Source organism: Vidua chalybeata, chromosome 9, assembly GCF_026979565.1.
Source record: "Vidua chalybeata isolate OUT-0048 chromosome 9, bVidCha1 merged haplotype, whole genome shotgun sequence".
Classification (NCBI taxonomy): domain Eukaryota; kingdom Metazoa; phylum Chordata; class Aves; order Passeriformes; family Viduidae; genus Vidua; species Vidua chalybeata.
In genome coordinates, this window is record NC_071538.1 from 12693316 (window position 1) to 12705454 (window position 12139).

At 41.3% G+C, this 12139-nt stretch overlaps 1 protein-coding gene across 2 annotated transcripts in view; it reads left to right on the forward strand.

Annotated features, from left to right (window-relative positions):
- The window catches only part of TRABD2B (TraB domain containing 2B), a 261641-nt gene that overhangs the window by 228567 nt on the left and 20935 nt on the right, over positions 1–12139 (forward strand). The gene's annotated exons all lie outside the window — the stretch shown is intronic.

A 12139-nucleotide genomic window follows, 5' to 3' on the forward strand; every position in this document is an offset into this window, starting at 1 on the left:
TTCAGGGAGCTCTTTACAATGCACAAGTTCTTAAAAAAGGAACAGAAAGAAAGGAAGTCAATGACTTTTCTCACGGACACTTTCACCTAAGGTTCCTTTAATAACAGTCCCTTAGAAAAAACAATCAAAGATACAGTGTTCTTCAGAGAATTTTGCTATGAAGTACGTGTTTTATCTTTCTTGAGTGATCAGGTGTTCATAGGGACATTCTTTGGAGTTCAAATGAGGTTAGAAGCCCTCCAGAACACTGTAATGTGACTGGTGGCATGACTAAATGACTCCCTGTTGGTGGATCTTTTTGTGGCAGGCTGTGAAATTTACTGAAACCTTTTTGAATTGCCCCCACAAGTAGAAAGATACTCTAATGTATATCTGGGGGAGGGTGATTTTGTGTCATTTTTTACCCATTTTGATGCTAAATAGTCTCACTTTTAACAACTCATGATATCTCAGCCAAGCCAGGTGACTTCGTGCTGGCCACAACCCAGCTTTGGTTCTTAAATGACTGTGTGGGTGTCCCTTTGGGAGAATATGGTGAAGAGTCAGGCTGAGATCCATGTATATCAGCCCCTCCTCCTAGTTAGGTGCTAGTAGAAGGAGCAGGAAGGCCAAAAAGAGTAAGTTCTTATAACAGTAAATTAAGGATGGTGAATTTATGAAGCACTTGTCACAGTAAATACCTTAGAAGTCAGAATGCATTTTTGTGTCAAGATCATTGAATCATTTTTATGAGAAGTCAAAGTAAATTCATATGCAATCTGTAAAGAGTTTGATTCATCCAGGAAATCATGTGTTGGGAATACAGTACCCAGATCCAGATCAGATATACTTCAGAGAAGCATTTAGGTTTTAAAATCCTTCCTGAAGCTAAACTGATCTCCAGAGTCTTTGGAGTTTCACCCTTCTCTGGACCTCATGCTCCATGCAAGTGAACATCATGCCAATGTGTTTCCCATTTCCTGGGGATTAAACTGCTGTGTTTGATGACTCAGGACTTTCCAAGGAAGCAGGTCAGTCACTCATTCTGTCTGAAGTGACCTCAGGTACCTCAGAGGACATGTTTTCTCTTCCACAGTGATTCATGATTTCAGAGCAGAAGATCAGCTCTCTTTTCTTTTCTTCCCACAAAGTTAATTAATAAAAAAAAATTCTATTAGTGGGTGTTGAAAGATTTTGGTTTCCCACCCATACTCCCAAATGCTCTGCATTCCAGGAAGAGTGAAAAATGGACCTGTGAACAGAAACAGGAGGGAGGAAAAATGTATCAGATGCTGTAGATGGTTGTAGGTACAGTGGTTGTGAAGTGATCTGGTGGAAGAATTTCCGGAATAAAGACAGTTTCTTGCAATTGTGATTGCTAAAAATACGCCACCACAGTAATCCAGTTTTGGGATTCATAGGTGCAAATTGAGAAAGACACAGGGAGTGTCTGGCAGAAACTGAACTATCTGGGCCTCCCCACTGACCTCTTGCTTAGGTGGGCAGCTACACATAATGCAGTTGTTCTGCTTGTGAAAACTGGATCTTCTGCCACTGTCAGAGGCTCTTGTTGGTCAGGAGAAGCACCTGGAGGATTCACCCCTTCGTGGCCACTGTGGACCTGCCTATGCCCATCTGCCTCACGTAGCTCCACCATAGTACAGAATTTTTCATCAGCATCAAGAATTAAATTTACACCCACCATGTTCGTAACTTTTGTCACTTCAGCAGGAAAACAATTGGTTGTCACTTCAGCAAGAAAACATTTGGTCCTACTGAGAGCCAGAATGGACAGAAGGACTAAATTTGGGATATTTCCCGTTCCTACTGTTTTATGGGACATTAGAGCAGTTCACAATTCCATAGTGCCCCTCTCTATTGGTGGCAGCTTGCAGAGGAAAAGACCCAGTTTGGTGCTCTCATTTGTGAGAAAGAGCACACTGAAGTCTTTCTCTATTGATTTCCAGTCAGCTCAGGAATAGTAACATTTTCCTGCTAACTTGTAGCATTTCAGCAGCAAAGTCATAGACAGGCTCCAAGTGCTTTAGTACCCAGTGCCCTGTCTGGAAATTAGATTTGCATCTGCTGTCATATGACCCCAGCTTCACATTTCCAGATTACTCCTGCAAAAATAAAGGCAGTCCCAGAAATTCCTCTGTCAGGACAGCACATCCCTGTTTATGTTTGAAGGGCTGATACCAATCTGGAGTCCCCAGTGATCAAAGTGCACGTTCAGAGATGAACTTCGTGTTGTGTTTGAAGTGAGCACAGCATTTTGAAACGAGGATGAAGCAGGAATAAATCAGGATGAAGGATTTGAGGAATTACCTACTTTACATGAAGTCCCTACTGGAAAGACGTGGCTTGTGTTCCAAAGTTTTCCTTGGAGAGTGCTTGGAAGTTGCACACCATCTTATTTGTGGAAAGCTGAACAGTTTCCTATTGTCCATGATGTGAAATGCTTCCCAGATAAACACTTCTCCCCTCCACTGAAGAAAAACGATAAAGCCTCGGCAGAGTTGCTGGTTTCTGTTGGCATTGAGCTCTGTTAAAGGCTATAGTTTATATCCATGCCAGAGTCATTAAGGAAAGGTTCCATTATGGAGTGAAACTGGAATAATCTTCAAGGATTTAATAACGTTGTGCGCCCACATCTTTGCATCTCTGGATTCATTATACCCCTGGAATGTAAATCCCAATCCACAGTGGATAAACAAGGTTCACATGGATCTCAAATACTTTTGTGGTATTATCTTCTCCTGATTTCTGAAAGGGAAAGAAAACATTGCTAGAAATAAACTCAGTGGAGTTTTTCAGCCCAGAGAACAGGAGGCTCAGGGGGGACCTTACTGCTTTCTACAGCTACCTGAAAGGGTTTTACTGAGGTGGGAGTTGGTATGTTATCCCAAATAACAAGCAGTAGGAGAACAAGAAAGGACCTCAAATTGTGCCAGAGAGGTTTAGATTGCATATTAGGAAAAATTTCTTCACCAAAAGGGTCGCCATGCATTGGAACAGGGTACCAAGGAAGTGGTGGAGTCACAATCCCTAAAGGGATTTAAAGGGTATGTACATGTGGCACTTGGGGACATGGTTTAGTGGTGAACATTGCTGTGCTGGGCTAGCAGTTGGACTCAATGTTCTTAAAGGTCTTTTCCAACCTAAACAATTCTGTGATTATACAAAGAGAGCAGTAAATCTCTGCTGCTGTAGTGGGTTTAGGTTGTAACATTGCCTGCATTTGTGGCATTTTAACTAATTTTAAGGAATTATTCCTGACACCCACAGAGTCAAGGCATCAGATTCCATCTTCCACAAGGAAGATCCAGAAGTCCCTCCATGAACTTTGGAAGGAAAAAGCTGATTTTTGAAATCAGCAATGCTAAGAACCAAGGCTATATAACACCTTGAGGTAATACTGGTGGTGGTTTCGTCCAGGTCTGTGGGTGGCTCTCCCTCTGCTTCTCTTGTCCTGGGAGGTGCATGGCCGAAGGACCTCATTGTGTCCCCACCTCTGACTCCAGTTTGGTTTTGCTGGGTGCCTCCATCCTTCCTCCATAGTGCCTCCTGGGCTGAAGACCTTTTCCCAGAAGCAGCTTGTGGTTCTACTTGTTGACCTACAGTCAGTGAATGCAGTAGATACAGATTCACTTTTTGCCACCTTTTTGTCAAAACAAACCTTGCTTAGAGTTTGTGACAAAGGAATCATCTTTCTTCCCTAGAGGAATGGGGTTTCTTGGTAATGTTAAATGGTAATTTTGCACTTGTATCAAATTTGTATGTAGATTAAGTTTTAGGTGGGAATTGCAGCTTCTCTTGACATTTAGCAGGCACTGAGGTTTTTAATCACTGAGGCAATTTTAGAAACATTTCCCTTAAAGAGAAAGGACATAGACTTGAAAGAAAGCAGAGGTAACAAGGGTTTCATTTGTTTGTTTCACAAGTGCAGCCATGAATTTAGGACAATTTCTGTTCAGAGCTAACAGGCTTGTGGGGCAGCCCCAAGCACTCAGTCTCATTATAGAGAGAGAGAGCCAGATGAGTTGTCCTGTAGTTTTAATTAAAACATCTCACGTGGGCATCATTTCAACAGCATTGACTTCCCTGCAGTTTGAGCTGTATTACAGCACCACCTCATGAGAAGTCCTAGTTTGGTCACTCTCAGTGTTCAGCTTTGTTTAGTGATGAGAAGCTAACGTGACTGCTGGAACCTGTGCCAGATGCCAGGCATAGTTCTGATGAGTCTCTGACGTCTGTTACACTTGTTATAGTACATGTCTTTCCATTGCTAGGCAGTGCTACAAGTACTCAGCTGTGATACCCCCTCAGACAGCTGGCACTTAGATGAAGCATTTCAAGGCAAACAAGCAAACAGATATGCACATATAATGGAGGCAGGTGAGCCCCTAGAGCTCCTATGCAATGAGGTCTCCAACAGAGTTAGGGAGGGAGGCTGCAGGGGCTGTCACCTTTGTACTGTCTGTCATTGTCTCACACCCTTTGCCTGTCAGCTTGCTGAGATGGAGCTCTTTAATGAATGCATAATTTAATTCTGGGATTCTTAAGTGCACCAATAAAAATAATAATCATAGATATTCCAGTGAAGGAGAGATATTTTCTGGAGTCAGTGAAAGTTTTCCTGTTTTAAGGAAGGAAGACCTGAAGCCTGTTCTTTATAAATAGACAGTGAGATTTGCCTGAGTTCATTAAAAATCAGTCTCTCCTATGGCCTCAGATACCTCCTGGATATTCAAGGTCTGGTCTCATAAGTTTCAATTAGCAAACTCAAAAAAGAGGATATAAAACCTTCTTTTCTTCATTAGGTTTCAGCAGCAATGTGCATGCTTTTTTAATGAAGAATTTTAGTGAAGGATGGCTTTGTCAGACAGAAAGGAGCATTTGATACAAGCAGTTCCATCAGCATGACTTGATACAGAGAGGGACATGGGGCTAATACATAGAGAGACTTTAGGTGAAGTCCATTAGCATTAGAGTTGACAGAACAGCGTTAGACGTTAAAGCAAGTGGGGCCTGGAGGGAGAGCTCATCTGCCTTCATCACGTTTCGAGGGCTCTGTCCATTACTGCACAGTGGAAATGCCTGCAGACAGGCTCAAGTGTTGCCTGAATAGGGATTCTGACAACTGTCTTGTTCTTTTCTTGGAAACACTCAGGCACTGTGATATGGACAAGGCCAATGGGCCCTAACAATATTTTGGAGAAAGTCAGAGTGTCTCTGTGTTCCTTTTTTTAGCTCAGCAGCCACCAATGGCTGAGCAGATCAGATGTTTTGCAGTGTTGGCTACAGAGAAGAAAAGCGGATTTAGTGTCACAGAAATGCGGAGTCTCTTGCAGACGTGGTCTTCTTATGGCTCTTTGGTTCCACACTTATGCCTGCTGCTGGATTTAAGTGGTCTCTGTCTCTCTCCTTCTGGTGATAGCAGCTACTTAGGAGCCCATGTTATCTGTGTCTTGCAATGGTAAGAGCCTCAACTGAGCAAGGTACTTCAGGAACACAAGCTGCTGTGCTTGCACAGACCTGTGATCCACCCAGTACCTCACTTGGGCCAGGACTCGACTTCCAGAGCATCAGAGGGAAGTGCAGGAAACAGAACCAGGCAAACAGTGAATAATCTGCCCTTAGTTTCAGTCTGAAGTCAGTGAAAATGTTGTAGTTCCTCAAGCTAAGCTTTTGGTGCCTTGCTCAGCTGTGTCTCCGTAGAGAGCTTTTGTATTTAAGATATGATAGAGAATATGGGCTTCTGCAGATCTGTGTTCTCTCTGGAGGATCCAGCAAAGAAGGGAAACTAATTCCCAGTGGAGATAATCTGGGAGCAGAACTCAATTTGGATTGTAAATGAGCAAGATACAAGCAGTTGTATATTAGCTATAATTCTACTGTGGAATCAAGTCAAGCAGACAGTTTGGTGGTTTTTTGGTTTTGGTGGGTTTTTTTTTTTGTTTGTTTGTTTGGTTTTTTTTTTGTCAGTTAGCTTCTTAAAATTCATTGCAAAGTCAGCAGTCAAAATTTTATTATAAGATAATAAAACATTTTAGTTAACTTCCTGTAGCAAGCCTTTGGGTGCTGCATGGACATACAGAGTTGTAATTTGAATGTGAAGGCCTCTCTCTCCTCTGTGAAGGAGACTTCCAGGTGTCCCAGGACAGCTGCATATCTCTGTGCTCCCATGTTGAACCAGGATGCCTGAGCAGGAAAAAGCCCATCCGGACCTATGGGACAGGGATTCTATCCAAGGAGCTTTAAGTCCCACTTCCATAAGACAGTGAGGCACCAGAAGTACCTATGTTGTGAGTATTTTGCTTAAGCTGAACTACCCAGGCAGAAACAGCTTAGCACTAAATTGGTTTGGTGATAACAAGACTGTGGAGACTTAGGGAATAGAGCCTGAGGTGAGACTTGTGTACCATGAGCAGAGAAGGTTCTTATTTGCTATTTATGTGGAAAATGGAAACAAGACTGGAGGGTCAACCCATCCTTCCTCTGAGGGCACAGCCCATCCTCTGGGGCTGGAGCGTGCAGCTCTCAGAGTTTCCATGAAAGATGCATAAACAAAGGATTATTCAGTTCAAGAACTGAAGCAAAAAATCAAGAAGGGAAAATAAGTTCAGAGCAATTTGAAATGGAACGTTTTGAGGATGCTTTTGAAGGCAGGAATTGAGTTTTGTTGGGTTTTGTCATTTTTATATATTACTTGGGTTTTTCTTTTTAATTGAGATCAATCTCTGAACAAAAAAGGGCACTTCGTAGCATGTAAGTCTTTGAAAACAGAAGACTTAAAAAAATTAGAAGCTTTGTTCATAAAATGCTGAAATGAAACATTTTGAGTTTTCTAAAAGAATTCACATGAAAATGTGGAAATGACATGTTACAAATGTTACAGCTGCCCTCTTTTTTTTCAGCAAATTCAGCCTTTCAAGTGCAGAAAGCTTGCATTTCTTCTCCTGTGCCTTAGACCAGCTCTGCTTCTAATGAAACAGAATAGATAACAAAAGTTTTACTTGTTCCTCTTACTTTATAGTTTCTCAAAGTGGGAAGGAAAACGTTACGGTCTATGCGAATACCTTCACATCACAAACTTTTCATTTGATTTATGCACAGAGTTGTACATATATACATTTGTATACTGAGGACTAAATTCACTTTCAAACTAAGGTTACAGTTCTTGAGCAACAGTGATTCTTCCCAGAGAAATAGTCTGACATGGATTCAGAGCACATCCAAGTTGGGGGTGGACTGTAATCTAATTTAACTACTTAACCTAATTTAAGTGCTCATGAGATGTAGTTGACTATGGTGAAAAAAAATGAAAAAAACAACTTTGTTTCCAAATTCTGTTAAGAAGTTTTAACTTTAGTGTACAGGCCTAAGGCAACTACATCCTAAATAAAATAACCTCATTATAATTAAGCTGATCAGGTGAGTGAATAATCAGGGATTTCACAGGAGTAATCAGGGATTTCTCTTTTGCTGTCTCTTGAGCCCAATGCTTCCTGCGTAATTTACAGGACTTAGCCTGAAGCAGCTCAGATAACGTTTAAGTATGGGGAGAATCTAACTCTCTGATCTCTGTTTTGCAGTTACTCTCTTTTGCAGTAAAATATATTTTTGCTTTTCATCTTGAAGGACATTATATCCATGGTGTCACCTGGTTGTGTGAGTCTGTGCTCTCAATCCACACTTCCCATCACTGGGAAAGAGGCCCTATAAGCTCTGCTGGGGTGGGTTAGGATTTCTGCCTGCTTTTCTGTTCTTTTGTTTGCTTCTCTCCCAAGAGCTTTGGAAGTCTGAGCTTCCTCCTAGTGTGGAAGAGGGGGGGAAAAAAGCAAAACCCCTCGTGGGACAGGACATTGTGGTGCCCATCTTGTGGGTGTGCATGACTCTCTCAGAGAGATGTGTAGGGAAAGCAAAGCCAGGAGCAGATGTCTCCATGGCCTGCAGCGAGGGGAGCAAGGGTGTGTGCGAGGGGCTGACGAATTCCTGCCTTCACAAAGATTCCCCAACTGGAATTTATGAGAATCTATCCACAATAAAACACTTCTAACTCGCTGTCTGGCTGTCAGCCGGCTGCATCCCAGGAACAGTGGCATGAGGATGAAGCTGCCACATCTCACATTCCTTGTATCACCGCAGCTTCTCTCTTGATGAAATAAAATCTCCCCTTGTCTGACAGTTCTGAGAACTGAAGCAAGAAAACCTCAGTGATGTTGCTGTGCTTGGAAGCCCATGCAAAGCATGGCAGTCTTCTGAGCAAAACTTTTCCATTGCTTGTGCTGCAAAGTCAGGATGCAAATAACAAATTGGCAGACTGGGATTTCGGAAGATTCTGCACATATCTGAGGGAGCAGAGATGTTACCGCAAGATTGCTGAAAAAGATTAGATTGATGATTTCGTTGTCTGGAAGATGTGTATCATCAGCAAAGGCACACAGCAAGGGCAAGTCCTTCCCTAGCCCTGTGGAAGCCCATGGGGAGGCTTGATGGGACTCAGTCCAAACGTTGCTGGTGTTACTCTGGCAGGTCAGGGGCAGAGGCGTAACTGGGGTCTGCCCTGCCTGACCTGTGCAGTTTTAAGCCTGGGAATTATGAAAATAATATATTGCAGGACATCATGGTGTTAATGTCATTTTTCTGACCAGATCCACTCAATAGCCCTAACAAATCCCAGTGATGAGTCAATTTTCAATGGTCAGTGCCAGCACAGAGTGACACTGCAGACCACAAGGCAGAGAGAGAAATGCTGAGACAGCCTAACTGAGCATCCAGCTCAGTCCAAGCAACTTACATATTTTGTTTTGTTCTTTTAATTCTTGGAAAGAATTAGAAAAGAATGGCAAATTTCACTAGAAGTGAAAGAAAACCACAGAGGTCTTTGTCTGTGGATTAAGCTAGTTTTCAAGAACTAGCAAGAATAAGTGCTTTCCTGTTTTCACTGCTTTCTGTACCTTAGGACCAAGCCACATAGGATATTTGTTGAGACTCCAAAATTTTCTTATTTGACTTGGTTGTTTTAGAGAACTTGTTTTGCAGGACTGCACATCCCGGGGAAGGAAATTAAGGTCAGAGATGAGAAAAGCCCACCTAAGGGCCTGAAATAATTTTCATTTTTCCAAAGACCACCCTGTGTGGGAATGATACATTTAAAAAGGGGTGGAACCTCTAAGCCTGGAATTGTATCAAGTTATTCATGAAAAATCTCTGAGATCTTTGTGTGGACCAAGATATTTGGGTGGTACTTTCTCACTCTTTCTTCGGAAAAGGCGCTGTGGCCTCACAAACTGAAAACTAGCCTTGCTTTTTCCCTGACTTTAAAAATAACTATGTATCTTGAAAAGCTGTCTCAGCAGTAGTGAAGGAATGGAAAAAAAAGTCCAATATATCCCCATGGTTTCATACAGTGCAGCTGTGCTAACAGAGTGCACAGAGACTGAGACCAGGGGAAAGGCACGAAATAGTCCATGAAATGAGCAGTTGAATTTAACAGTAAAGCTTCACGTAACGCAGAGATCGATCGTCCACGTATCCGATTGCAGATGGCAGGTTTTTGCCTTTATTTTTCAGGGAAAAAATCCAGAATATAAATAAATTCTAGCACTTTTTATTAATAAATTTTTTACTGAAATCAATGGGGAAATCATCATCTTATAGTAAATCTTTCTTACATTAAATTAACATCTTTAAATATTCTTGCAATATATTTGGATGAAATATCCATATTCTGTTTTGATTTTCCTTCTGGTAGAATGTCTGTGGGATGACAGTCCTATTTGAAAAGGACCAGGTTCATAGTGAATTAATCACATTTTTATAATATTGGTTGTTTATTTTAATTGTAATTATTATTTTTACATATAATATAGTATAATTATTGTAACTGATTTATTAAATCAGTTTGAAACGATCTTTCTTTTCTTTTAGAGGAGCAAGCATGCATCAGCATACAGCTTTCAAAAGTCCCTCTTAGGTCTTGGTGCAATTATTAGCAGTTACTAATAATTAAAAAAATATTAGTGCAGGCATAACGGAACAAATATCAACCAAATGTAACATGCAGTTGCCACAGTGGATCTATTCCCCCTGACTCAACTCTAACATGCTGGTGGTTAGTTTATAACCCTCTTTAGGTTACAGCATTTTAACATTTTTCCAGTGTTTATTTATTCTCTTCCCAAAGAATGTTCTGAAATATCAAGTTTACAACCTGTGGCTCATGTGATGGTAGTGGAAACAATTAAGCCAGAAACTTTCAAAGCCACCACTGGGATTTTGATGCCCAAAGTCATTAATTTTAATAAGAAGGGAGCTGCCAGTCGTCTTAAGTGGTTTGTAAAATCTCAACCCATAAAAACACCTCTCTACTGGTTCCAGTTTACGGGGAGCTCAGAGCAAGGTAAACACATGTAAGAAAATAGTAGGTGTTAAAAGGTGGAAAGTACATGTTCCTGAGACCACTCAAGGAATCAAAGAGCAGCCCCAACCTTGAGCTAGCACATGGGGGCTGCTCCTACCTGCAGCATCTCAGGGAGTTGCTGACTGATCAGAGCACAAGGCACAGAGAAGGAAGTCAGTGGAAACAGAAATCTTGGCTACAGCTCGGTTCCAGTGGCTTCCTGCCACCCACTGGTCTCTGCTGCCATCTCAGGACCCACATGGTGTCTGTAGGTGCTTGGTCCAGGTCCCTCCTACCTGCCTAAACTCTCCTGTCCAAGCTCACACTGTGTTATCCTCCAAGCTGCTAAATGGCTGCAATTGGATGTTTGTACTTTGCTGATACACCGTCATGGTTGGATAAAAATTAAGAACTCTCTGCTGTGGCCTATGAGACCACCTCACCCCAAACCTGTGAGCACCTCTTCATTTATGTGGTCTGGAGATGGCTTTGCTTCAGCCACGAGCCCATGCCATAGATGAGGAATTCTTAAAGGCTTTGGAGAGCACCAAGAACTCTCAAAGGAAACTGCTGCACTGGGGAACATTCACCCTCAACGTGAAACATGAAAGAAAGCCTTAATGGGGAAAAAAAACTAGAACCGGCAGATCTATCTGTGATATAAAATAGAACATGGAGTGAGTATGAATGAGTTTGGAAAGGATTCACTGGGAGTCTGAATGATTGGGAAAATAAGAAAAAGAAGGGATTTTCTTGTGCGTTTTATTAATAAAACCAACCATGAAGAATTTTTAAATTAGTTTTTTTTAAACTTTCTTTTCTTCCTTTATCTGTTGTATGAGCTCTGAAGAACTTCATGAATGTTGGCTACAAGTGACAAAGTTACTGTAGTATTTGCTAGTGAGTGTCATAGTAACAGTCATTAATTTTCAGTAGGTATTGGAAAGACTTTCGGATGAAACACAATGCAGTGGAAATAGAGGTGACCATCAAGACTGGTATTGTAACAGACTTCAAGAAAGTCAAAAAGAAAAAAAGCTTTCATTAGTAGTAGATGTGACTTTTTTGGAAGAGAACAAAATGTTCCATAAATGAAACATGTGGTTTCACTTGCGGCACATTTTGTACATTGTCACCAATGAAGTTTAGGATTTTTTATTACTTTTTCATTAAAATGTCTTACTGGTTTCACTCAGGAGGCAAAATTTTTCACGTGGCTTTAATTGTTTCTGTCATAAAAGTCATAGCATCCATGTAATAGAAATACTTTTGCAGACCACAGCTTCATATTGCCTATTAATTCTCTTCCATTTTCTGTATGTACAGCTCATTGGCCCATCCCAGGGACAGGAAAATTTCTTGCAATTAAGACTCAATATGAACTTCTACTGAAGTTAGGGGAGAAAAATAACTTTATGTCAGTCCTGGTTTATTAGGTTTTTGTTTCAGCTATCTTAGCTCACAATAAGTTCACATGGCTGCATACCAAAGGAGAGAGTTTATATTGACTTTCTTCTAAAGTCAGTGAAAGTCTAGAAGATGAAAATAAAAGGTCTTTTTCTGCATCATTCCAGTCATGTACAAGAGGTGGTAATACTTCAGACAGGATTGAAGATCTCTGGCAGAATTGTTTCAAAGAGGCTTTGGACAGGTCATTTACCCCTTTTTTCTTCATTACCTGCTGGAGTTCAGGTCTCACATATCCCATCCCAGCTGCCAAGCTTCCATGCTTCTGTCATCAGCCTAGGCTTT